The sequence below is a fragment of the Trachurus trachurus genome (assembly GCF_905171665.1).
Source record: "Trachurus trachurus genome assembly, chromosome: 5".
NCBI classification, from domain to species: Eukaryota; Metazoa; Chordata; class Actinopteri; order Carangiformes; family Carangidae; genus Trachurus; species Trachurus trachurus.
Window position 1 is genome coordinate 24391800 of NC_139896.1, and position 27702 is coordinate 24419501.

At 43.9% G+C, this 27702-nt stretch overlaps 1 protein-coding gene across 1 annotated transcript in view; it reads left to right on the top strand.

Moving 5' to 3' along the window:
* Positions 1–1142: 1142 nt before the first annotated feature.
* Positions 1143–27702, top strand: part of ccdc71 (coiled-coil domain containing 71) — a 33391-nt gene continuing 6831 nt past the window's right edge. Inside the window, exon 1 of the mRNA XM_083971350.1 lies at positions 1143–1232. The gene's annotated coding sequence lies outside the window, so the exon portion shown is untranslated. The remainder of the gene's footprint in view (positions 1233–27702) is intronic.

The following is a 27702-nucleotide window of genomic DNA, read 5'->3' on the forward strand; positions in this document are numbered from 1 at the left end:
TAGAAAAGTTAAGATAAGATAGATCTTTATTGTCATTGTAGTCCACAGGTTCCACTGGATCATTCAGCAAAACTCAAACACTTCTGTCTTGGTTTCTGGACCCAATTCAGGTTTATTTATTTTGAAAGAACAAAACTTTATCGGATTACATAATCTCTGGTGAGCTCTTTTGGTCTTTTTTTTTGGGACTTAAGCCTATGATTTAAGCACCTTAACAGAAGTTAAAGCAGAAGTATGTGGTCCGGTCGTTTTCGCTAATGCTGCGTTCCAGGCAGGCTTTTGAAATCGTAAATTACAGCTTCAAGTCACAACTTACGACTTTGTAGCATTTCAGGCAACCCACTCGTGTTTTTCCGACCTGTTTTACCGGTGAAAGTCACTATAACGGCCACTCGTAACTTCCGACCGGTGAACTCGTACCAGATCGAACTGGTACCACTTCACGGTCGGAAAAATACGAGTTTCCTTGAACGCACCATAACAGTCCTCGTCCCTACGTCACCACATTCACGGCGTTCCTTGGCTGCACACACAGCCCTGCATGCCGTTACTCATTGGATAAAAACTGTAGGATACGATAAATGTTTTCTCCTCGGCTCAGAGCAGAGCAGAGGGACTGAGAGACCCGTGTTTCAGTCCAAACACTCTATGTAAGTGATTGCTGTCGGAAGATATAACTATTTAAGACTTATATTAACACAAATATATCACTTACTTCTGCTTTAAGTGTTGGGGAAGAGGTCCAGAAACATTAGTATAGCCTATGGATCGGTCTGGACACACACTATATCAATATCTACCAAGTGTACTAGTCATCAGACTGGTTGCCTAGCTGGTTGTCGATGATAAGAGCTTTTTAGACGTACAAAAACAGACAAATAAGCCCCGCCCCGCCCTGACGTCACAACCTAATCAGGTTTCTATTATCTTCATATGTTTGTTTACTGTGTCATGAAGTATGTTTAAATTGGTCTGAAAACCCCCATAGAATTTGTTTTTGATATTCTTTAATTAATAAATTGGAGTTACGATTATTTTACGGTCATTTGTGCCCATTCCCCCACCCCCACCCATTGGCGGGGTTAGCAGAGCCCGCCCCCCTCTCCGCTCTCCCCGGCAGCCTCCGCCTCCCTCCGCTGGTCTGTCTTCCACACCGCTGTTGTAGCAGCCATTTTACCGTGGAGCGACAACGCGGCGGCGACCGGAGGATGCCGAGGCAGCACCGCTAGAAGGTAATGCCGCTTTTCTTGTTGAGCTCTTTCATTCGTGTCGGTAACCTTTACGTTTCTGACACAATACACGCGTCGGGTAATCTGTGAGGTGCTCGGGGGCAGGCCGGTTGGTGGGGCTGAGCGAGCCTCAACAACTAGTAGCTGCCCAAACAGAGGAAAGATAGGCTGTAGAGTGTTTTGTGAGCAAAGCTTGTCGCTGGCAGTTCACAAGTCTGTGTGGAAATGGCGACGTTTTCAACCAAACCACCTAAAGTTGCAACTTAGCCTCTAGGTTTGGCTGCGCTGTAACAGTGCTGGATAACGGTGGTCATTGTGGTGACTCTTCTTGGCGCGTTCGTAAAGGGGGGCGCTAGAGAGCCACAGGACGATCAACGTTGCGCACGTTTTGTTGTGCAATACTTACTGGCCTGTTTGTTTTAATTTAACGCTTCTGGTAATAACACAATGTTTGGCTTCTTTGTTCAAGCCAGTTAGCAGATCATTCAGCCGGTTTAGGTTGTTTTGTCTTGGCCTGTAATCGTGTAATGTTGCTGGTGAAGGGTTGGTTCATGGGAACGCTAGTGTTGTGAAATCCTTGCAAATTAGTGGAACTATTGGTCTCCCACACAATATATCGCACATGATTTTTAAATGCTTTCTGGTCAGCCAATTTTTGAATCATTTACAATTCTAGTAAACTTGTTGGATTTGGGCTAGCTATGGTTTCGCTTGCTGATTAGCCTACCCAAACGCGATGGCAGCTCTACGTCGCACACAACACACTCGCCTTTTCTGTGCCCGACTTCCTGTCTGGTACGATCTCGTTCTATCCAGCTTGACGGCGCTCGTATTTTTTTCATTCAGCGCACTCAGCTGTTGTTTCAAGCCGCTACTCTTGTAGCCTATGTTACATGATCAGCGACTAGTCGACGTCAAGCTCAAAACCTCATTGTGGAGCAGGGGACTAGTCTGTGCAACCCCCAGTGGAAAACCTGCTTTACATTGTTTTAACATTTAAAAAAAAAATCATCATTCTGAAGGTGTGGCGGCTTTTATTTTGCCGTGGCGGTGCGCCACGATCAATTACATGTAGCGGAAACCCTGCGATGTGTGCGTTTGTAGCTTATTTGTGTAAACAGAGAGCGAGAGAGATGAACGAACACACACACACTATTGATATATTTTGTTTCAAATGTGAATGACTGCTCAAAGTGAGAATGTTAGCACTACACGTTGTTGTTTTCAATAAACATTTGCACAAATCAAGCCTATCCACTTTTCCATGTTGATAAAAGGGACATTAAGAATAGATAAAAACGTGCAATTAATTTGCAATTAGTTAACTATGACATTCATGAGATTAATCGCGATTTAATATTTTAATCGATTGACAGCACTACTACTTAGCCTACCTCATGTTATTTTTTGGTAGCTTTAGCTACAACAATTTACTAGGGCTGTAGCTGATATCCGAGTACTTCAGTACTCGCTTGGCTTGGGCGGCATCCGAGTGCCATTTCACTACTCGGATACTCCCCCATGGAAAAAAAAAAAGCGCTAAATCGCGCTAATTTGTTCAAATTGCTATCCACCCCCCATCTGACCGTCCAACGGGGGGGGGGGGCGTTTTTTTTATTACCGTCACTGTGCATGTGCTCGGTCGCTTAGTCCCGCCTGAGGCCTGTACTGCGAAGGAGGCTCAACATAGCCAGCCTTTGTGTTCATGCTGCAACTCAACAAAACCTCAAGCCCCGATCCGAGTTAACACGGTACTATGAAGCTGGTTATCAACTTGGTTTGTTAAGTCCGGCGTTCACATCAAAGGGGGACTTTTGGCGTCATATGATTCTACTTCTGCACGAAATAGAGCAACAACGGGCTGATTTCAGCCAAGAGGAGCAGGTTGTTTTAATGGAGAGACTATGAACGATACAAAGAAGCACGATTGCAGCCTGAAGCAACAGTGTTGGTGCAAATATGACAAGAGAGGAGGCTGCTTTTAATTTCTGACAGCTCTGCATTGCACTACTTTTAAATATGAAGCTTTATTCATTTAAATTAAATAAACTAGAGCAACAAGTTCTGTCATTTTAAATTGTGTTTTATATTGTTTTCATATATTTCACTGATCGTCATTATAGAATGTGAGTGTGTGTTTTATTGAAAGCGAGGCTGGGTGTGCGTATGGAAACAGTGGATTTTTTTAGGTGCTGTGGCTACAAGCAAATCTCATATTGTCTCTGTACAAAGACAACAAAGACCTTTTTTAAATGTGAAAACAGCGTAGAATTGTTCAAGATTTGCGTTTGGGCAACACTGACACAACAGGCTTAACATCGAAATTAATTTATTCATGGCCACATTAAGTGAAATTATTAACTTTACCGATTATCCATCTGATTATCTGACTGCTGCGAGCGCACAACTTCTTTCAGTGGTGACTGACTGTATATAAAAGAAAAATATATAGGCTATAGCCTAATATATAATGACCTCCTGACGCTCAGCTCAACGGGTGAGGAGAACAACTATAGGCGGAGACAATTCTCAGCGCAGACACTCAAAGAGAAAGTAAACAGCAGCGGATCCGCGCGATCTCTCCCTCCATACTAACGCTCCGTTCTGATCCAGCTCCACTGGACTTTAAAAGTAAAGGTGACACCAGCTGTAAATGAGTTAAATAGTGAAGCAGTGTTTCCGCCAGGGTGGTCTGATCGACGGGGGGGGGGGGGTGCGCGCGAGACCGGATCGTCGACTAGTCGCTGATGACATCATTCATATTTTTCCCGTCATAACTAAAATCCCAGGAGGAGGGAAATGCTCTGCAACAATCTGTATTCACTGACTGACAGCTCACGCACAGAAATGAGTCCACAGAACAGCAGCTTTATAAACAACAAACTGTAAATCAGTTTGGTTTTTTGTAACATATACAGGTGCAAAAGATAATACTGTAGCTACTGTTCATTAAACAATTAGGGAGGAAAACGACACCCAGGCCTCGTCACCATCACAGTCCTGCTCACTCACAGTTTCACTCACAGTTTTTGTTTTTCCTGGTTGGTTGCTGCCGTTGTTGTTGTTGTTGTTGTTGTGCGCGACGTAAAGCTGTCGATATGAGCGGAGTTTTTTTTTTTTTTTTTTTTTTGCCGGCAGCCCGGACACACTGCCCGCGGCAGTTTCTCCTGCTTTCTCTCTCCACGCCGGTCAAACATCGACCCGTCTGTAGGCTACTCGGTTTTCCACACAGGTCTGTCTCTAGCGCTGTATGTAGCCTATGGATGTGTGTCTTGTGTGCAGACGCAACTGACAAATATTTATAGACGGACAAGCAAACTAATCATCATTTATTTTATTTTGAAAATTGACCGGATTCTCTCGCCTTTTCTGTGCCCGACTTCCTGTCTGGTACGCGCTCGTTCCATCCAGCTTGACGGCGCTCGTATTTTTTTCATTCAGCGCACTCAGCTGTTGTTTCAAGCTGCTACTCTTGTACTGTCACATGATCAGCGACTAGTCGACGTCAAGCTCAAAACGTCATTGTGGAGCAGGGGACTAGTCTGTGCAACCCCTAGTGGAAACTAGGGCCCGACCGATATGGATTTTTTGGGGCCGATGCCGATTACGATTATTAGGGGGGGAAAAAACCCGATAACCGATTAATCGGCCGATTATTATTATTATTTTATTAAGTTTTAAAATTGTATTACTATAATAATATATCTATATATATTATATAATATATAAATTAGGGCTGCCTGGTCGACCAAAAAATCATTAGCCGACTAAAATTTCATTGGTCGATTGGTTGCATGAAAAAAAAAAAACATTTTGTCTTGTCAAAATGAAGTCAAAATCAATATGGGCTTTTATTTTGAAGGGCCAAATACAGGAAGTCATGACACGTGATACTTTTTTGTTGTTGTTTTTTTTTACATAGCACGGCGTCTCTCTCTCTCTCTTTTCAATCAAAAGCGATCAGCGGTTGCTGCCGTGCCCGGCACCGTGTCAAAGCGCTCACCGGCAGTCAGTCTCACAGCAGTGTCACGGAGCGGATCCATGATAGTCCCCGCTGCATTCAGAGTCCCGCAATGCTCCACGCCGCCGCGGACCCCACCACCCGTCACACAGCCTCAGCTCAGTCACTCACCCTCATCTACTGTGTTTATTGGTGATAAATGAGCATACGGAGACGAGCATTAATTAATTAATTCACAACCCGACCGCGGTAAAAAAAAAAAGAAAGAAAGGGAAACAGAAAGCCAGTGGCAACACTGGTTTTGAGACAGATCAGTCACTCTGCTGTAGGGCTGGACGATTATGGCAAAAATCATAATCACGATTATTTTGGTCAATATTGATATCACGATTATTTACACGATTAATGAGGGGGGTACAGGATTTAATGCTTGACCATGCTACATTATTACCTTAAATAAACAGTGCCAATGTGTGTTTAAGGTTTTTAAGTTTATAATTTTAAATATTTATTCAAAATGTATTTAAAACTTTTTTTTTTTAAGTTTTATGATCCAGCAGCAGAAACTATACAGGATGTTTAGCTTAACTTTTCTACATTTTTACCTTGAATAAACAGATTTGGAGTAATTGTCATGGTTTAACTTATTAAGAGGGAGAATGGAGGCTCTCTGCTTCCGTGTGTGTCGCTTATTGCGTCTCTGGGATGAAATCCAACCTGGGAAGATCAGAGCCTCCGCCCCGCTGCGCTGTCCCCAGCTGTCACAAACGCACCCCATAACTTTTTTTTTTTTTTTTTGACGCACCCCGCTGATCTCTTGTTTATGACAGATTAAACTACACAAATACACGTCGTAACATCGTATAACTTTATCCGCCGCTCTACAGATTGCTTTGTAAACATATGCACATGTAGCCTACGGGCCGGGGGAAGAGGAGGAGGAGGAGGAGGAGGAGGAGGAGGAGGAGGAAGGTTGTTGTTGTGCGGCCGCTTTGAGGGGACGAGCGAGTGTTTTAAATTATTATTTCCCGTTCATTCGTCCTGAGCGGTGGCCGCTGCTCTCTCCTCACTGGCGCTGATTTTTAAACGCCGCCGTCAACACACGAGTGGACTCGTCCACAGCATTAACTGGAGAGGAGTGCAGTGCAGGCGCGGGGGCGGAAGCGCGCATGTGTGTTTTTCAGAATAAAACACCAATAGACAAAAAAATAATCGTTTTTCTTCGATTACAGTGTTTTTATGATCGTGAGAAGCCAAAATCGTAATCACGATCAAAATTCGATTAATCGTCCAGCCCTACTCTGCTGTGTGCTGTGACTGAGGTGGTAGTGGATGGAGTTTGTCATGAGGTCGGCGCTGGTGCGGGGGAATCTTTTCAAAGTAAAACCAAGTTTTATTCCCTGCATTTTATTCCTGAAAATATCGGCGACAATCGGCGAGTTTTGGCCGATTACCGATTAGTTTCAAACGGGCTATAATCGGCCGATTTAATCGGCTCGCCGATAAATTGGTCGGGCCCTAGTGGAAACCCTGCTTTACATTGTTTTAACATTAAAAAAAAAAAAATTATCATTCTGAAGGTGTGGCGGCTTTTATTTTGCCGTGGCGGTGCGCCACGATCAATTACATGTAGCGGAAACCCTGCAGTGGCGCTTTTTTAGCCGATTTTAGGATTTTAGGATGGGGGGGGGTTATTCGTGGCGGACATAATTCTTTTGTGGTGGGCCGCCACGAATAAATGAAGGTGTGGGAAACACTGAGCTAGGCTACTTCTTTTTTTTGTAAGGATGCTATATTCTAAGGCCCTTTTCTACTACACAGTTACAGCTCGACTCAGTTTAGGTGACTTTCCATTACAAGTAGAGCAGTGGCGTGCAGTCAGGGCAAGCAAGGCAAGCAATGCTTGACGAGTAAAAAAAGAAAGAAAAAAAAAACTTCAGAAGTGGAAGCGATATCGCCCTTAAATCTGATCTAATATGCGGTGAACCGCGGATCAATTAAAAAAAAAAGCAGTGCATGTAGTGTGGGGACACATACGCACACCGCGGCAGCCGAATGAACGGGCAATTAAAAAAACTCTGCTTGTATATTTGAAGCTGCAGCTTTACCTTGTGCACAACAACAACAAAATTATTTGTTTTATCAACATGTTTACTACTTCGAACGTTGCGACGCACGTTAATTTGCCTCGTTACGGAAGGCACACATTCGAACGCCAGTTTCCACCTTCGAATGTTCTAATTTTGACTAACATTCGAACTGTGATCGAATAGTGAAGTTCGTTCTGACAACCCTAAATACGAAATGGTCTAATTCCATATCTCATTAAAAAATATATCGATATATTTTTTATATCCTGCCACATTTAGCTCTTAGCTGAGCATTCAAGATTCAAGATTCAAGATACTTTATTGTCATTGTACTTGTGTGTACAACGAAATTCAAAGTGCACAGTCAGATACGGACTCGTTAAAAGAAAGACAGGAGAATAAAATAAATAAATACTAAAACAATATCACTCACACAACATCATTCACTCACTGATCCACACACATTCTGAAGCATCACGCACTCTCAACAGTACCAATGTACAGACATTGCACGATACAGTAAACAGTACTACAGTACAGTACTAATACATTCAGATAATAATCAAATTATGGCTGTAGTGCATTGTTCAGTGTGATTATGGCTGTGGGGTAGAAACTGTTCTTAAAACGTGTGGTGCGTGTGCTGATGGACCTGTATTTTCTGCCGGATGGCAGAAGTTCAAAGAGGTGTTGGGCAGGGTGGGAGGGGTCATTGATGATGTTATGTGACTTCTGCAGACAGCGGGAAGTAAAGATGGTATTCAGGGCAGGTAACTGGGAGTTGGTGATGTATTGTGCGTCAGCATCAGCTGGAAATGAGTGAAAACTCACAGAGGAGAACTTAGACATGAGCAAAGAGGGACTGAACAAAATTTTGCCAGTTGGGGGGGGGGGGGGGGGGGGTGGTCGTTTAGCTCAGTTGGTAGAGCAGGCACCCATGTGCGGAGGCTACAGTCCTCGCCGCCGCCGGCCCTGTATCGAATCCCGACTCGGGTGGCCCTTTGCTGCATGTTATTCCCCCTCTCTCTGCCTCCCCATTTCCTGTCTCAAAGGCAAAAGTCCAAAACATTTATTTTTGTTTTTTATTTAAATTTAGTTAAGTTTAGTTGGCCGAGTCCCTAAAACATACTCATCGCATGTCAGGCGACCTTTTGCAATGTGTCTATTGTGCACATCGACATCGCGATGACAATGAAAATACTATTAATCGTGCAGCCCTAATCGATAGTATTAATTGGTCAAAGTTATTGTTAACGGTTAAACGGTTAATCATGTGCATCCCTTTCTGCAGCTTTTGCAAAACGAAGATGGCGTACCACAGTAAAAAGAAAAACGAAACTTATCAACCAGCGCATCCAGCATTTCCCATTAACAAACGAGTCTGTGGCGGCCCATGCTGGTGCACTTACACACACACACAACCACGGGCACATGGACAGTGACGGTAATAAATTAATTCGCTAAATCGCGCTAATGTGTTCTTCGCCCCCCATCTGACCGTCCAACGGGCGGATGGGGGTGGGGGAGTAGTGAAAGGGCACTCGGATACCGCCCAAGCCGAGTGAGTACTCGAGTACTCGGATATCGGCTACAGCCCTACTATTCCTAATGGAAAAGCAAACAAAAACGAGTTAAGTTGACCCAAGTAGAGCTAGTAGAAAAGGGCCATTAGTTGGCAGTTACTAAGCACATAGATATAATTCAGTTTCTGAACTACTGTAAAGCATTTCAGCGTTACCCCAAGCCAGTAAAAGACATCACCCACTGGTTTGTGAAAGGTGGGTTTGAAACTCAGAGTGGGCTTGCTTTGCAGTTGCCACCTTGCCTGTGATTGTGGCTACTAATTGTGGTTGCTGGTTAAACTAGAAGTAATACATAATATGGTGATGGATAATGCTGATCAGAACCTGCTGCTAGCATCTCTTTCTGGCAAATGCTCAGTGGATGACAGGACAGTTGTTTTGTACAATGGGCTCTGTGATTTTTGAAAGCGCTAGATGTCGGCAGGTGTGCTGTGACCCTGCATTGAGTGAGGGTCATGCTGCCCTCATTTAACAACTGTGCTGAGCTCCTTTCACCAGGACTGTCCATATTGGTAGCAGATGTGTTTGACATCATCTTTGTCTTTGTTGTTGTTGCTTTTTTTAGGGGGTTTGCGTTCTAACAGCCAAAACGTGGTAATTTGAACAATTTTAATATTAAAGCAGATATCAGTGGAATGTTTTTGTTAATATAAGTCCTAAATAGTCCTATTTTCCGTCAGCAATCACTTACATGAAGTATTTCAGCCTAAACACGAGTCTCTCCGTCACTCTGCTCTGCTGTAACCCGAGGAGAAAATTTTCCTTGTGGGATACAAGTGTTATCCAATGAGGAGAGAGAACGGCATGAAGGGCTGTGTGTGCAGCCAAGGGATGCGCGTGAATGTGGTGACGTAGCACGAGGACCAATTGATGCCTGACAAGGGCGGGGGCTGCTAACTCATGGTGCGTTCAAAGAAACTCGTACTTTGTGTTTTTCCTTCCTGTGAAGTCATACCAGTTCGATCTGGTACGAGTTCACGGGTCGGAAGTTACGAGTGGCCGTTATAGGGAACTTTCACAGACAACAGGATGGTAAAAACACGAGCTACGGGTTACCTGGAACGCTACCAAGTCGTAGTTGTGACTTGAAGCTGTAACTTACGGTTTCAAAAGCCTGCCTTGAACGCAGCATTAGCCGAAACGGCCGCGAAGCTGATATCTGCTTTAATAGACCAAAGTTGATTTCACAGTGTGAAATTAAGAAAGTGTGTGGGGGGGGGGTGGGGGGCATGGTACTTTTTTTTTTTGAAAATAAACAACAACTTGATTGCGAAACACATTTCAAATCTTAAAGGGACAACGAGGAGTTTTGGAAAGTGAAGTGTTCTCATCACGATCAGATACCGTAGTTCCGACCATAAACAGTGATTCGGCGGCGTTATTCCCATGACCCGCCAGGCAGCGTCCGTGAAACCGAAAGTAAGGAAACGCTGGTCGGCTCGCCCAGCACTTCCACCACCACTAATAATGGGTCCATGCCTATGTTCCCACAGCCTTATGTTCCCACAGCCCTATGTTCCCACAGCCCTATGTTCCCACAGCCTTATGTTCCCACAGCCCTATGTTCCCACAGCCCTATGTTCCCACAGCCCTATGTTCCCACAATATTTTTCTCAAAATTAGGCCCTATGTTCCCACTGGACTCTCTCTACCTATCTGGCCTGTCTAGCCTCTACCGGGTCTTTTTACTAAACCAACACTAAGGAACTTTTCAACCTTCATATAATATTTTCAGAACTTTTGTGATGATACATAGAGTTACAACAGGTGGAATGACACCTCTGTCATGGCCTGAGGGGGTCTGTATCTCTTTCTCTGGCACTAAGCAACTTTGAGGAGCATGGTGGGAACCCGGCTCTCACTTAAGTTTCACTTTCACTTTCACGAGTCACGACGAGGAGGGAGCAGGCAATGCGGCACCTTTCCGTCGGATTGTGTATAGCCGTGTTTCCACTGCAGGAGTTCCTGGTAAAGGGAGGGGGCAGGAACTTCTACAGGAACCGTCCTCTCACTCGGCCCTCTCAGTGGCCGTGTTTCCACGGCAGAGTCTCACCCCGCGGCGACGTCATGAGTTTCGATCGCCGCTTAATCGCTGTGCAACAGTTTCGACCGTGACGTCACCCAGGCAGGTCACAAGCACATGCACAAAAATCATAACAACAACGAAGAAGGATGGAAGGAGCTGAGGCGGTAGGCGCGTTTATCCTGCTTGAGTTTTTTTTTTTTTTTTTAACTTTTCACGGCATTGTTTTGCGGCGTGATGGATCCCCAGTGTGTCGAGGTGCGCTGATATTTTCATTTCGCCGCGATGACTCAAACCCCCTCTGAATCTCCTCGGTGCTGTAGACAGCAATCAGTGCCTGCACCTCATCGTCGGTCCATTTGTCGTACATCTTCCTGCTGTTTTCTTGTTGTTTACAGCGGTGTCTGCTAGGCTAATGCTCCCCTTCTGCTCCCCCTTTTAAAAATGCCGGTTGTTTTGGTGCTTTCTGGTGGCGTCAGAGCCTGCTCTAGCTTTAGCCAATCAGCGCCGGGTTAACCTCGAGCCCCACCCAGGAGCTTTTCAGGGCAGAACGGAGTACCTACCCTGGAGTAGGTACTCCGTTGGCCCCCGTAAAAGTTCCTGTAAATGGCCCTGTGGGGGAGGTTCCTGCAGTGGAAACACGCACCAACGGGGCTGGCCCCGTAAAATTACCCCGAAGTTCCTGCAATGGAAACACGGCTGTGTGTGTTTACTGTGAAATGATCCGCTGGTAACAGAACCTTAGTTTGGACGTCTTCTGTTAATTTCCATGCACCAGGAGATCAGAATGTTTACGGCGCTACGTGCTAGTGCTCATGGGAAATGGAGTCTTCCTTCAGGCAAAACACTACCACTTTGGGCCACTGGCGCCGCCAAACTCAACCAAAACTGAAAGTTCTTTAGTACTGCTTTAACCAACTATTTTCTTCATTGCCTAAACCCAACCAATGGTGGGACCAAAGGGCTGTGGGAACATAGGGCCTAATTTTCAGTGACAACAAAAGTTAGAAATGTGGGAACATAAGGCTGTGGGAACATAGGGCTGTGGGAACATAGGAATGACCCCCTAATAATTAATAACAAAATAACGATAGAGACAAAACAATATATTGATCGAAAATGGAGCCATTAACAAGTGTGGGTAGCGTAGATTCATCCACATCAATGTGCAACTTTTTTATAACCAAATACAAACTCCTCGTTGTCCCTTTAAAGGGGACCTATTATGCTTTTCCAGCTTTTCCAACTTTTATATATGTTTAAAATGTTGGATAATGGTTCTAGAGGCCGTGGAAGTGTCATATCCTGAGGTTAATGCATTTGGAGGTAAACCCTGCTAGATGATTGGGATTTCTACTGGCTTTTTTTTTTTTTTTACTCGGTTGCACTGACTTTTTTTTTTACATGAGGTCGCGTTGACGTCATGGCGTGCCGGACTCCCCTACATGGTAGGGCTGGACGATTAATCAAATTTTGATCGTGATTACGATTTTGGCTTCTCACGATCATAAAAACACTGTAATCGAAGAAAAACAATTATTTTTTTGTCTATTGGTGTTTTATTCTGAAAAACACACATGCGCGCTTCCGCCCCCGCGCCTGCACTGCACTCCTCTCTCAGTTAATGCTGTGGACGAGTCCACTCGTGTGTTGACGGCGGCGTTTAAAAATCAGCGCCAGTGAAGAGAGAGCAGCGGCCACCGCTCAGGACGAATGAACGGGAAATAATAATTTAAAACACTCGCTCGTCTCCTCAAAGCGGCCGCACAACAACAACCCTCCTCCTCCTCTTCCCCCGGCCCGTAGGCTACATGTGCATATGTTTACAAAGCAATCTGTAGCGCGGCGGATAACGTTATGCGACGTTACGACGTGTATTTGTGTAGTTTAATCTGTCATAAACAAGAGATCACTTATGGGGCGCGTCAAAAAAAAAAAAAAAGTTATGGGGTGCGTTTGTGACGAGAGCTGGGACAGCGCAGCGGGGCGGAGGCTCTGATCTTCCCAGGTTGGATTTCATCCCAGAGACGCAATAAGGGACACACACGGAAGCAGAGAGCCTCCATTCTCCCTCTTAATAAGTTAAACCATGACAATTACTCCAAATGTGTTTATTCAAGGTAAAAATGTAGAAAAGTTCAGCTAAGCATCCTGTATAGTTTCTGCTGCTGGATCATAAAACTTAAAAAAAAAAAGTTTTAAATACATTTTGAATAAATATTTAAAATTATAAACTTAAAAACCTTAAACACACATTGGCACTGTTTATTTAAGGTAATAATGTAGCATGGTCAAGCTATAAATCCTGTACCCCCCCCCCATAATCGTGTAAATAATCGTGATTTCAATATTGACCAAAATAATCGTGATTATGATTTTTGCCATAATCGTCCAGCCCTACTACATGGTCATGCCGAGGTCTCTGCTCCAGCCGGCCCCGCCTCCTCCCATGCTGCTCTGTTGTGCCTGGTGTCACAGCGGAGAGCGGAGCGGACTACTTCCTGCTTTTCCCCTGCTTGTTGTAGCGCTGTAGCGTCACTTTACTGAGTTTTATTTGGAAGTTTACGCCGACGTTTCATGTAAGTGAAGCTGTACCTGTGTGAGCAGCGACGTACCGCCGCGGCGACGTTGTTCGTCGGACCGACGGAGCACCGGAGCTCCGGAGCTGCAGCGGCTCCTCACACAGGCAGCTGCCCGTCTGCAGGCCTCCTTGGCCGGGCAGACGTCCGTGCTCATCGCGGTGGAGAAAACCATCGCTAATAAACATACCCGCAGGTTTTTTAGACGTTTGCCACCGTGTGGTTATTCTTTTTAGGAGATAAATGTTGGTCTCATTGATGAAATCTTATAATTGTGGCAGTTGGATTAGTTTGAATGAAAAATGAAGCTGTGAGAAGGAGGAGATGAGGAGCAGTGCTGCGGAGCTCTGTAGTCTATGTGCACAAATCACCACATTTACATCAACAAATAGCCTAACTGTTTACAATGAACTGACCAGTCTGTATATATTTGTAATTTATTAAGTTATATTACATGTTACATGGTTACAGTAGCCTACATTGCAAAGACTATACCATCTTTGGTTAGGGTGAGACTATAGGTCATGGGCACATTTCATTAGACTGGTCAGATGCATACTGGAGATACTGGCAATTTGCCTACTGCAGATTTAGCTTTTGTGTGCATACTACATTTTGGCCAAATCAGTATAGGTACTAGTAGTAGACATCGTCATGGTAACGCAATGCTGAGGGAGTGGTTCATTTGCATTTAAAGGGAGGGGCCACTGAAACAGACCGTTTTGCACAGCCCTGTTTTTGAGAATGCTGTGATGTTTGATCTTTGGGGTATTTTGACCGAAGCACGTCACAGACATGTCTTTCAGACACCCAGGAACTATTTTAGTTTGTGCAAAAAGGAGCATAATAGGTCCCCTTTAAGAGAATTCAAGATGACCAGACATTTATTTTTGATTGCCTCATTATGGAGAGCTTGTATTGTAGAAGATTGGTTTGGGCTTCAATAAAAAGGCATGTGGTCAGAAGTTATATGTTTAGTTTTTGTTTTGTATACAGAGAGGTCCTAAAATATTTATTTGCCAATTTTAATTGTAGTACCGTACTGTAACGTTGTACAAATCTTTTTTCACTGACCAAGGCGAGAGTAAATGTTTTTTTTTTTTTCCAAAAGCTGAAAAATCTATTTGTGGCAGACGTAATTTATTTGTGGCGGGCCGCCCCGGTTTATTAAGCCCGGACCCGACGGAGCCCGACAACAGCATTAATTATCTGCCCGAACCCGGCCTGGCCCGAGGAAAAAAAAAAAAAAAAGCGGCATGCTTTCAGCGGGAGGTGATTCCGGTGACGCAGCACTCATCTTCTGCCTCACGTCATCTGGCCCCTCTGGTACCGGCCCGCTAACGAGCGGGACTTGACATACTGCTGTAGGCTACACTTGCCCTTTGCTCAGCGGGCAGCGGGCACGGTGCACCTTTGCAGAGATTTATCCACCAACCAGTGCGTGTGCCGTTGACGCACAGCTGCAGCTGTGGAGTAGGCACATGCCTATTGTTGCCATCTTACAGCAGTAATGTTTCAGTGGTTCTGCCCACAGCAGCACAAGATGCAGAGTGGGATATTTGTCTGAGACTCACACATGAACAAACAACAATTTACACCAGAAATGTGTTTTATGAGAGAGAAAAAAGGAAGCCTGAGGTTCGACCCGAGTCACTTTAATATTTTTTCGACCCGAACCCACGGATCCAGTCGGGTTTGTCGGGCTGGCTCAACCCGTTGAGAACTCTACTTTCTTTTACGGCTGAATAACAATAACTTTGACAGATTTTAATGGCTTTTAACACCTTGCCAGGAGGACTACAGTCTGAAACTAGCCGCTGGCTAACACTGGCACCTTTACATTTATTATGTTCATTAATGTGCACTGTCCTCCTTTAACTCATTGAGTGCCGCGCTCCTTTCCAAAGTTTTAGTCAAGTGTACCGGCAATTTAGACCATTTTTGACTTTTTATGTAGAGCCATAGTGTATTCTATATTATTGCCACCAACACATACTGTAGCTCAATTGAAAGGTTTATCTTAATGCTTCAAGTGGCCACAATCCGTTTGTTTCTACGTGCCTCCGTTCCTGAGAAAACTCAAGCTAAACATGGCTGGGTTTCACCAAAATCCCTCCTTTTTTTCTAGAAAAGGAGATAGAGCGTCTTTTATGAAAGGTGCTCTGTTTGTGTCTGTCGCTCTTCTGACACTCGCATTTCTGGATCAAAGGGCTCGTATAAGATAAATATATACAACAATGGTTGTTCTATTCACAAAACCACCAGCGGGGGCGGGGGGGGCGCCACTAAACAACAATAACACAGACGCACCGTGCCGTGTCACAGCTTCTCGCCGCGGAGCGTGAGGGTCTGTCGGCCACCGCGGCTCGGGAATACCGGTCCCGCCGGTGGTCGCGGTCCGTCTGTGGTACGGGTCGGTGACGGCGGTCTGCTTTGGCCCAGAGACCATCAGATTTTACCGCGGGAGGACTTTGGGGAGGACACGGTGTTGCTCGAGGTGAAGACCGGGCGGGACTGTCGGCTGAGAGCTTCCTGGTTCAGCTCCGTTCAGCTCGAGCAGCTGGAGCAGCAGCGCGGGTGAGAGCAGAGCAGCTGCAGAGCAGCTGCGCTGCATCTGCATGCAGAACTCCGTTTGCAGAAGCCGAGTTATGATAAAAACTTCCAGATCATGAGCTGTCATGTGACTTTGATCGTCATCTATTTCAGTTCTCCTCGTCGTAGAGTCCCCAAATTTACATATAATGTGTATTAAAGTGTCTATTTTCATAATTTAAAAAAAAAGCAAAAAACGAAAAATCTCCTTTTTGGCACTCAACGCATGGGAACGAAAAACGAGAAATTACGTGGTTGGCACTCAATGAGTTAATAAATAAATAATAAAATAAATGAATACTATCGGTTATCTATTTTTTGTCGTTGGCGTTAGAAAGCTCCGAGGGGGAGGGCCATACGAGCTTGGAGGGGAGGGGTGTGTGTGTGGGCGGGGGTGCTTTTTTCAAGTCTTTCTCATCGTTTTTCAGATCGTAGACCATAGCTTTAAGTGTCCATCATGGCTTATTACAGAGCCATTATGGTTGATGGTTTTTATTTTTTGAGACATTCGTATTGCCCATACAAGCAACAGAATATGGTGCCAGAGATCAACTATTACAAGAATCGAAGTAACCTAGACCAGATCATGTCATACTTTCTATCTGTGTCAATCACAGACACTTGGTAGCACACTCTGAGTAACTGCTCTGTAACCGCTGCAACAGTTTCATTTTCTGTGAAGGCAACCTGCAAGGGAAATAAACTGCACCGTTCACTGAGGAGGGAAATCGTGCAGTTCATTTAGTTTAATTATGTGGCCCAGCTGTGGTAGTATTACAGATTAAGGAGGCACACTTAGTGAATGTTTTTATTCTTCTACTTCTTTTTTGTTAAAATATTTATTGTCAATGCGGTCTGGAATTGGGGCTGGTGACTAATTCTGTGAAGACTTCATGTCGAAAATTGTCATCTAACTTCCTTATGAAAATCTCTGTTTTGGTTTAAGTGAAATTACAAAATTCTATGATTAAGATGATATTATAAATATTAAAATTTTCATTGAGAGATCTCAATTTCAAATCTCATGTAGGCACAGGAGAACTTTAAAGTCCCACTCCCGCGACCCTTTTCGGTCATGTTAAAACCAGCTCATTAGCAATGCACATTAGCAATGCACCTCTGGAGGGTGGGCAGAGACTGCGCTGCTCTGCACCCGCCCAGCTACCCCCTCGCACCCCACCCCCCGCTTGCTGACAGCTGGACATTGTACAATTACAGATTCAGCGCGTTGAGCGTAAAACTGCACACTGGGATTCGATCCCAGACTGGAGCATAGTCCTTGCTCACAGTGCAAGCTGCTCTACCAGGTGAGCTATACCTGTTATACCTTGACAGCTACACTGAGCTGTTAAGCCTTTCACCTCTGAGCCAGATGCAGAGCAGGGCGGGAGCTTGTAGCACTAGTGCCCTCCCCTGGAGCTGTGACACATCAGCTCCAGTCTCCCTGAAACTGCCAGTTTGCGTCTGCCATTGGTTCACAGCAATTTGAAGGCAGAAAAACTCAGAAATGCAATTTTGCACTTCTTTCCCTGCTACTATGATATAGCGCCGCAGCTGAGCAATTAGCGCGATATAGCGCATTTAGCGTGCGCCCCTGTCTGTATCTATGTGCAGGCAGAGATCAGAGATGGTGTTTTAAATAACCATGCTAGCGTTTCACCAGCTCTCATCTCTGCCAGTCTGCCTCTCAAACTGCTGCCTCTCTCGCGTGCGGGCGCGCCGCACGTAAAGGTACTTTATTTGTCACATATACAGCTAGTACAGTGAAATTCTTTCTCTGCATTTAACCCATCCCTGAGGAGCAGACCAACTCCAGATTATGAGCCAGTGCCTTTGGTCAGTGGCACTGACTGGAGGATTAACCTAGCTGGCATGTTTTTAGTGGTGGGGGAAACCGGAGCACCCGGAGGAAACCCACGCAGACACGGGGAGAACATGCAAACTCCACACAGAAAGGACCTGGGCGGCCCGGGATTCGAACCCAGGACCTTCTTGCTGTGAGGCAACAGTGCTAACCACTGTGCCACCGTGCCGCCACGTAGACACACGTGAGAAATTTTTTTTTTTTTTTTCTGTTAGAGACTGTGGCAGGCCCAAACGAGACTGTGGCGGGGAAACACTGTATTGGTTAGGGCTGCACGGTATACGCTCTGTATGCGGTAGACGGTAGAAAATTTGGCCCACTGTAGAGGTTTGCGCTCTACCGTCCTATCGTCGATGACGTCATGGAGAGCTTGTTAAAAAAAAACTAAGCGGTGCTACGTCCGTGATTTGGACTTGGTTTGGCTGTAAAGCTTCAGTTGGTAAGTTGACGAAAGTGAAAGTAAAGTCTGTGACTTTATGTACCTCGTAGAAAGAAGAACTGGAGACTCCAAAAGATCTCACATCTCACTCACCATGAAACTCTCTTCGTGTGTTTGTGTGTGTGTGTTTGTGTGTGTCTCGGATGTTGAGTAGAAAAAGATAATTTGCAAGGTGTGTGGAGTGACAGTGACAGCAAACAAAGGGAACACCAGCAATTTATTTTACCATTTATGGCATTGTTATTTGTGTTTGTTTGCTTCTGTTATCGTGAAGTAGGGCTGGGCGATAAATCGATTTTATCGATTAATTCGAATTTGTACTTTATGTCGATTTATTTTAATAAAAATCGATTTTCTCTTCAACATCCTCCCTGCTGGGCTCCCGCAGTTCAGAGTGCGCCGCCCCCCCGTAACACCTCTCCCGCGTTGTTGCTCCCTACAAAAGGAACAATACCACGGCAGCCCAAGCACCGCCACCACCGTGTAGCAGCTAGTTCAGTTCAGAGTTTATTTGTCACATACATGTAATGCAGTGAAATGTTGACAGTCAGCTCTGTGCAAAAATAAACATACAACAAGACTGACATACATCACCAATAAAATAAGAAACATCAACAACATAAAATACATTAAATGTAGGGGGGGTTATTGCACATAAGAGTTTATATGCTATGTACTATACTTATAAAAAGTGCATAGTGCTATTTCAAAGTGCATGGTCAGTGCCATTGAAATAACGGACGGCTTGGGGGAAAAAACTCTTCCTGAGTCTTTCAGTTCTTGCTGCCAGTGTGCAGAATCTTTTCTCTGAACGGAGCGGCGAGAACACTCCATAACCTGGATGGCTGGGATCTCGCAGGATTCTGGTGGTAGTGGCCCTGCACCTTTTGGGATAGATGTCCCCTACACTGGGAAAGTGGTCCCCTATGGTACGTTCGGCTGAACCTACCACTCTCTGTATAGCCATTCTTTTACATCGATTTAAATCGTGAATCGGATTTTTTGTAAAAAAAAAAGAAATTGGAGATTTTTTTTTAGGCCACATCGCCCAGCCCTACCGTGAAGGGATTCAATTTATACCGTGATATGAATTTTAGGTCATACCGCCCAGCCCTAATATTACTGAAGGTTAATATTATGCCATTGGTCAGCTGAGTGTTATACTTTCCCACTGTCCATGACTCTTTCAGACTGATATGGTCTGAAAATATTTCTCACATCATCATGGGTGTTAACAATGGATCTGCAACGGTTATTATTTTGAGCCCACTTAAGCGATAGTTGTCTTTATGTGTTGGGTGATATTTGTCAGACAAGCAGCAGCAGCTTGGGACTTCATATAGTCTTGTGTCTATTTTTAATTACAAGGAGATGTTAGCTTGACATTTGTCAAACTAAAATAATATATTTAATAGTTGGTGCTCTTGTCAATCAACCTGGGCATCTGTGCTGACCGTCCACTAAGTGAGAAAACTGATGATGCTATTTTTGTTTTGCTATTTTTCATGGATGCAGCTGGCTAGCTAACTACGTAGGACAGTGATGTTCCATTCCTACCGACAAAGACGTGATTGGCCTCTTGGGAAAACAGCTGCCACTGAACACAACCCCCGACCAGTTTGAATCACTGAAAGCATCAGATGTGAGTGTGGTGATTCAGAAGTGCAGCCAGGCTAGCATCATGTGATGATGAAGCAACGTTTGATGGGAAAGTGCATCTGGAAAGATGAGTGTGGATAAGGCCACATTAACATGTAAACGGTGTAAACACCAATGATGACCTCCATAGGCCTTTTTAGGTTAATACAGGCTCTGTCACACAGGTTTCAATCTACACACACTTAACCCTACTAACCCTCCCCCTCCTCCCATCCCCCACCCTGTTGGCCCCTCGGTCACTGCTGCCCAGTGAGAAAACTTCTTCCTGGGAGCGTCATGTTGAATCATGAGAAGTTGTGTTGTTTACAGTTGCAACAAGGATTCTGCATCAGTAATTGTCCTCTCTGTTTTCTTCTGTCTCTCTTTTTGCCTGTGTCCTTCTTTCCGTCCTCTTTTCAGATTTTTTTCTTCATCTTGTTGCCTCTTCTTCTTCCCTGTACTTTATTCTTCTTTTCACCTTTGATGAGGATGAAAAATTTATCTTGAGCCTTAAATAATTCACATTTATTATTAATGACCATTTCAGAAGAAGATTCGGAACATAAGAACAAAATGTGGTTCTCCGATTAATCTTACAAATCTGTGGGGTTTTGAAACAAGGAACAAGTCCAAATTAAGTTTTATTTAAATTCTGATTCTCAAGTCAAAGCAATTACTTTTTTCATATGATCCTTCTCCATTTTGTTGAAGTGGTGCAGAAATATGTATTTTCTTTTATAATTTAAAGTCTGTAAAGTGAAACTATATTTGTGTTCTGAGTCAGTCATATCACAGATCATCCTGCCAAATTTGAATGCTATAAAATTTAGTTTAGTATGAAATTAGGTTTTAAAATCGTGAAAAATCAAGCAGTTCTCTGGGCTCTGGAAGCTGGAGGTGTGTCTGCTGCAGGCACTGAAGTCATGCCCACCTGCAAAGCTTGTCAAATACCACCCAACAACATCCATAATGCATGCTACTAACTGTCATATTGGACCCATGCAGACGGCCCAGGTAGAGCCCTGGGGCGTGCACGGCTTGCCTCGGCTAGCCCTGCAGCCTAGACTGCAGTGCTCACGGTAGCGACCCTCCTAGTCGTCGCAGCATAGCCCTCGAGGCTCCCGTTGCCAGCATTGGCCACTAAAGGGCGAGACACTCAAGCGCCTCACCCAACTGTGTTTGCTTTTCTTCTCTGCTAAGTGTGTATCATAGACTGCATTTAAAAAGGTGTGTATGCGCAATCACTGTTATATAGTGCAGGGATGCAAACAGCGCGCCGAAAACTCGCTTTTTTCATGACCAATTAGGTGACTTGTGTGAATCGTTCAGATCCGAAGAGTTTTTGTTTTTGGGAGGGGGTCTCAGCTGGGGTCAGTAAAATGTTTTTCTAACAGGCTGACAGTGACAATCAGGTGAAACTGAGGCGAACTCATTCATGGTTGTCTCTGATTATACTGATAACAGCCTACCTCCAATGTAGACGCGCGACATGCGCGCTCATTAAAGCGGCACGTAGCCGCGTGCAGTCGGTGCGACGGCAACGCCGTTTTTTCCCCCCGTGCATGTCCGTGGAGCTGTGCGCCGCGGACGTGCACGGTTCCCTACGTTGCTGTGTCAGGCAGGTGTCTCCCACGGAGCTCTGCCCCGTTTCAGAGGTGAAGGAAGCCCTACGTGGAAAGACGTCGCCTCCGCGATGTAGAATGTGTTCAATTCAAAAAGTGAACACATTATATAGGCCTATATGTCCATTACACACTGAATGAAACACTCCATGTCTTTATCTATTCAGTTTATTTTAATAGTAATAATTATGACTAACATTCAGTGAAGACCTAAAAATCAGTAGCCTATCTCCAAAATGGAAATATTGCAAAGGAATTTTTTTTTTTTTAAGCATTTTTATTATAGAAATGTTGGCCTTCTGAAAACTATGTCTAACTCAAAAATTCCTCTCTTTTTTGGTCCTGACCCGTTTGCATCCCTGATAGTGGTCAGTGTTTCCCCTAGCTTATCTGTCTTTGGGGAGGTTGGCTGGTGGATGACTCCAAACTAACTTATATAGACGTGTAAGGGGGAAAACGGCTCAGCTTTGATTTTATTCTCAAAGACACGCGCATCCACGATTCCTTGCCCGAAGCCTGCATCGCTTTCATGTGATTGGTTTTTGAGGATGAGCACTGGTATTTAAAAATCAGATGACAGAGGGAGAATAGCGCCGTTTGGTCGACCCATCTGCAGCTTCTTACTGGGTGTTACTGGGGGGCATTTGAATTTATCCGAACGAATTACAGGTCATTTGATATTCATTCAAACCTAATTTCTAAAAAGTGACAGCCCTAGCTCATAATGTTGTGCCGGACCGGTGTCAAAAAAAGTTAGCTTTGATTTACCCCCTCAGGTGTAGAGATGGGAATCAAGAGCCAACAGAGTTGAGAACTGGGTCCATGGCAGTCCATCAAAATCATTTGCCTTTTTAGGGATGCACTGATCCACATTTTTCCCCTTCTGATCCGATCCCAAAACCTGAATTTGGATATCTGTCCGATACCGATACTATTCCGATACCAGTGCTCTGTAGAGATGAGCAAGTACACCATTATCTGTATCTGTTCAACCATATAAATTATCTGTATCCATATCTGTACTCGGAGGGTGTGGGGTTTTAACCGGTATGTTATTTTAAGCTTGAAATTGATATGTATTGATCAGAAGTTGCTATATTTATTGTTTATTAGTAAACTATTTACAGAACAGCATCAGCATTGAGCTTCAGATCAATGTTTTTGATCACAATAGTCAACTAACTATTTACAAAACAAGTTTTTATAAACACAGAACATGAATATTCTTAAGTGCATCAATGAATACAACACATGCAGTCAGCAATTATGAAGTAGGTAAAATTAGTTTTCATACTCAATTTTTTTAACTCATTGGCTGCCAGCCATTTTCAGATCAGAGAGCCCCATACTGCCAGCCGTTTTAGAGCATTTTGAACGATCTTATAAGACCCACAGAATATTGTGTTCTATGACTATATAAACACCGAAACTACCAAGAGAAAGAGTAGACTCTCTTTGTTCAATAGGAAAAAAAAGTTTGTTTCTACCTTTTTCTGTTCTTTTGTAAACAGCAGTAGAACGTAGGCTGGTTTCGCCAAAAACAGCAGTTTTTGACCAAAACACTGAGAAAACAAGCTTTTTGTGGAAAGAAACATGTCAAGCAGAACAGTGACTTTGACGTTGATATTTTTTGCTTTAGTGACACCTCACACATCTGAACAGTGTTCTCCTTCTATAAAACAACAAAAACAACACTGAGAAAGGACTTTTGATGGCAAAATAATAATTTATTTACAAATATCAGTAAAACAGTCAGTAAAAAATGCATTAACTTTTTTGTACGTTTGTAGCTGTCACATGACCTCTGCCCCATGGTCGACCACTGCTCGATCCACCACCTGTAAATTATAGAAATATATAGAATTACCATAAAAATACATCTCTTAGATGTAGTCAAGTGTGATGTGGAGTTTTTTTTTTTTTTAACCTTTCCGATCAAAGCGATCCGCCCTTCTCTAAGCAGTAAAAGTTAGCTCGCTAGCAAGTTAGTTTATTTTATTATTTTTACCATTGATGTATTATATTATTACCTTCATGTCTTTCTGGAGCGTGGGGACGAGTCTCTGCTGCTCCTGGTTGATCCGGATGGAATCGCTCGGGTCACGTCCACCGAGCCGTCAGTTGAGCTGGGCTCTGGTCTGTGGTGACGCACCGTCAGCTGCTGCTCTCACCGGCCGCTCGGCCCGGTTTGATCGCCGGTGTCCAGCGTCGGTGTCGGTCGTCGGTGTCTTTTTCAATGATCTCCGTCGTTTTCTCACGATCGCGACCCTCTTCCTTTCCGAACTACCGCGACACACACGGTACATAATGTGCCGACGTGCGGAACACATAGGCTCCGTGCATAAGTTTCTTTAGCATATCTCTTGTCATCTCGCTTCTTCTTCTCATAATCAATGCTGATCTCTCATCCAAAGAGGGCACTGCTGCCACCTACAGGGCCTACAGGGCACCTACACGTCATTACACTAGTTTACAAGCCTGATATTGATGGACAAGCTCCGCCAGACCGTCCTCCAGCCCTTCCCGTTGAAAAACGCAATTGACGTCTATCGACGTCAATGGCAGTGAACGGTTGTAATTAGATTGACGTCTATAGACGTCAATGGCAGCCAATGAGTTAAAAAAAAAAATTAGTTTTTTTTTAGTGCCGTCAAAGTTAACGCGTTAATTTTGGAGATTAATTTTAAACATTTAACGCGTAAAATAACATCAACGCAATTAATAGTTACCGAGTCAGAGCAATAAAACTGTCAGAGTAAAAAGCTAAATATTAATCAACAACCTGTTCAAATAAATATAAAGACTATAGCCTCGTGATAGATACATTTTAGAGCTGATGTATGGTAGAAAAAAGACATCACCAAAAACCATATCGCCTAGCCCTACTTGCAGAGCTGTAGCTCTATTTCACAAAACACTAATAGTGAAATGTGTACTGTCCGCTGCACTAAGATCTCAAATATGGGTTAAAGCACCAGCAACAGTTTTGTGATGCTCTCATCTAGGGATGGGTATTGATAAGAATTTAGCGATTCCGATTCCATTATCGATATTGCTTATCGATTCGATTCCTTATCGATTCTCTTATCGATTCTCATTGGGTGAGGGAATAAAAGAGAAATGGGTTTGTTTGCATTAATGCAGTGGTTCCCAACCTTTTTTGGCTCATGACCCCTTTTGACATCACAAATTTCTCATTCAAGATGAGCAAGCTCAGATATTTGTATATGCTGCATTTTATTTGATCTTGATTTATATTCAAGAAAGTGGAATGTATAAAGAATATAGTTGTTTAAGATTGTGAAAAATAATTAGTTTATTTAAATTTTTTTTTAAATCAATTACTAGACATTTAAGGCGATCCCAGTTGAATTCCAGGCGACCCCACATGGGGTCCCAACCCCAAGGTTGAAAACACTGCATTAATGGCTCTAACATTAAAAAAGTTGACAGGACCGACCTGCCTGGACAGGTTAACACTATAGACCACTGTGGCTGTGGGCCAGCTGTGCTCACAGGAGGAATTTAACAATGTTTCCATTACATGGTTTTTATGTATTCTTCTCACTAGTTATTGTTTTCACAACGTTCGTTTTTATGCGGAGTGAGCGAGCGAGCGAAAGAGAGAGAGCGCGCACGAGAGAAAAGACACTGGGCGCACCGTTTCACGTGGCTACGACGAAACCTGAAAGGAAGTGGTTATAATAAAGAGAGAAAAACACAAAGAATAGACATGTAGCCTGTTCAGGAGACGTTGTCCTGTCCTCACGACGTGAGGGAGGGAGGACCGGAGGGTGGCTCAGCCTCTGGCTCACAGGTTTAGTGATGAGGAAACGTCACTGTCAGCTGCATCTGTCAGCAGCTCCGCTCCATGCAGACACGCCACTAACTTTATTTTGTGAGAACAAATGGTGACATGTGGATATAAACACTAAGCACCCCCATTTATAATGATGATTGGTTTTAACGTAACGTCACGTAATTAATCAATTAATGCGCGAGTTTCTGAACCAAACGGAATCGATAAGGGAATCGTTAAAGCAGACACGCACACGATTCCAAGAATTGATCCAAGCTGGAACCGGTTCCGAAGAGGATAAGAAAGAAACTTTGATGCACTGGTAAAAAAGGGTGACCAACGACACTGCTTCCACTGAAATGTAATGTAATTTGAATGCAAGTTTTGTTTTACTTTTAGGTAATGGTAATGTAGTTTATATTGGTTCACACAAACACTCCATCCATCTGATACTGGCCCGGCCGTCAACCACTTGTACTCTCATTCTTCAATTAACGGTAAAAATACAGCATGCACATTACAAAGTAATGGCACAGAAATGTACTGTATCCTCTAAAGCCGTTTTCCCACTAAAATTAGCGGGTCGGCGCGGGTTTTTTAAACGCGGGTTTTAACCGATTTTAACCCGCGTCGCTTGCCGAGTCGGGGTCGACGCGGGTCAAACGACTCGGCATTGCGCCTTTCCCACTGCCACCAAAAGCCGATTGTTAGCGGGTTTAAACGGGTTTTTTGGCCAGTGGGAAAGGGGTAGGCTATATTGCAGTATTTTATTGGCCAACTGTCAGTATAACAGACATTGAGACAGGTTCAGCTAATTTTTTGGGATAATCCTTTGTTGTGTGTCCTACAATGGCGTGCCTGCTGCATTGATTTCTGTTGATAGAAATTTAATGTAAACCTAATGCATTTTTCATCACAGGTTTTGTAGCTTGGACAGACATCTCTTATTTTTTACCAGGTCTAAATGCAAAGATCAGTGATCAGGTGTAATTATCCAGATACAGATTCCATGGTACTACCAGGCGGAAGTGGTGATCTGAGAGAAGTGTGCAGTTTTTAAATGAACTGATGTGAAGCTGCTGTCTGCCCATGTGTCTGTCTGGGGATGCGTTGTCCTTCTGGCTGTCTGGCAGCAGCAGCGTTAGTTTCAGTGTAGCTGCCTCTGATTAATGAGCCTAATAGTGTGCATGTTTAACTGCGCAGTAGCCAGAGATCTCCTCTGTCTGCTCTACATCTGCAAGCTGAGCTGTCTTCTGCATCGTTTTAACTGTTAGATCAATAGGTGACGAATTACTCATTTTTGGGCGGGGTTAAACAGAGCAGTTTGTTACCTGATAGAGACGCTACCTCATTTTTGTCTGCAGTTTTGATGAAAGGTAAACAGAGTATGGCTTGTAATATTATATCAACTCGAAAGTGGAAAATTACCAACAGTCACCCAGCTGCTGTGATCATGTAGCTGAGGACTTCCTTCTCCAGCTGGCGGCTAATTAGCATTTCCAGGTTCAGTGTTAATCTCATGGGACATTTGACCTTGTTTGTAGGTTTTCATTGTTTTTCTGCTTTTCTCTTTCACAACACTGTTGATGGCCTCTCGAGTCTTCATCACATGATAACTCATTAAATATGTGAAAACCTACATCATCAAACATTTTCTCACGAAAGAAAACAAAGTTGTTGTTTTCTCCGTTCATTACACTACAGACTGTGTAGCCACTAGGCTTGAATTTCAGTAGTCAATACCCATACTAGTGAATATCCACAATTCTTGATACTCATTCAACACAAGGGGTGGGGGGGGGGGAAATTCATGTAAGAATCGCGATTCTATCGTCTACGATTCTCAATCGATTCATAAACTTCAAAAATCTAAACGTTTCCCTCACAGCCGTACACAGCGCTGCAGCAAGCTAAGATAACCAACACTCATTTACCAATTAATAACCGTTAACTGATAAGACTAAAATACTCTCTATTGAATGTCTGTGACTAGACTTGCATCCGAGTGCCATTTCACTACTCGGATACTCGCCCCCCCTGATGGCGAGTGCAATTTGAATTTGAACACATTAGCGCAATGTAGGCTATTTGTTAATTACCCAGGGTTTTTCCTGCGTTCAAATTTGCGTGGCGGCCACCTCTAGCTAATTTTGTGCCGCCCCCAGCTATATGCAGGGTTTTTTCTGCATTATAATTTTTATGCGGGCGCCATGCTGGAATCTTGATTGAAAATCAATGTAGGTCTATGGAGCTCAGTGCTGCCGTTTTCAACTCGGTTCAACT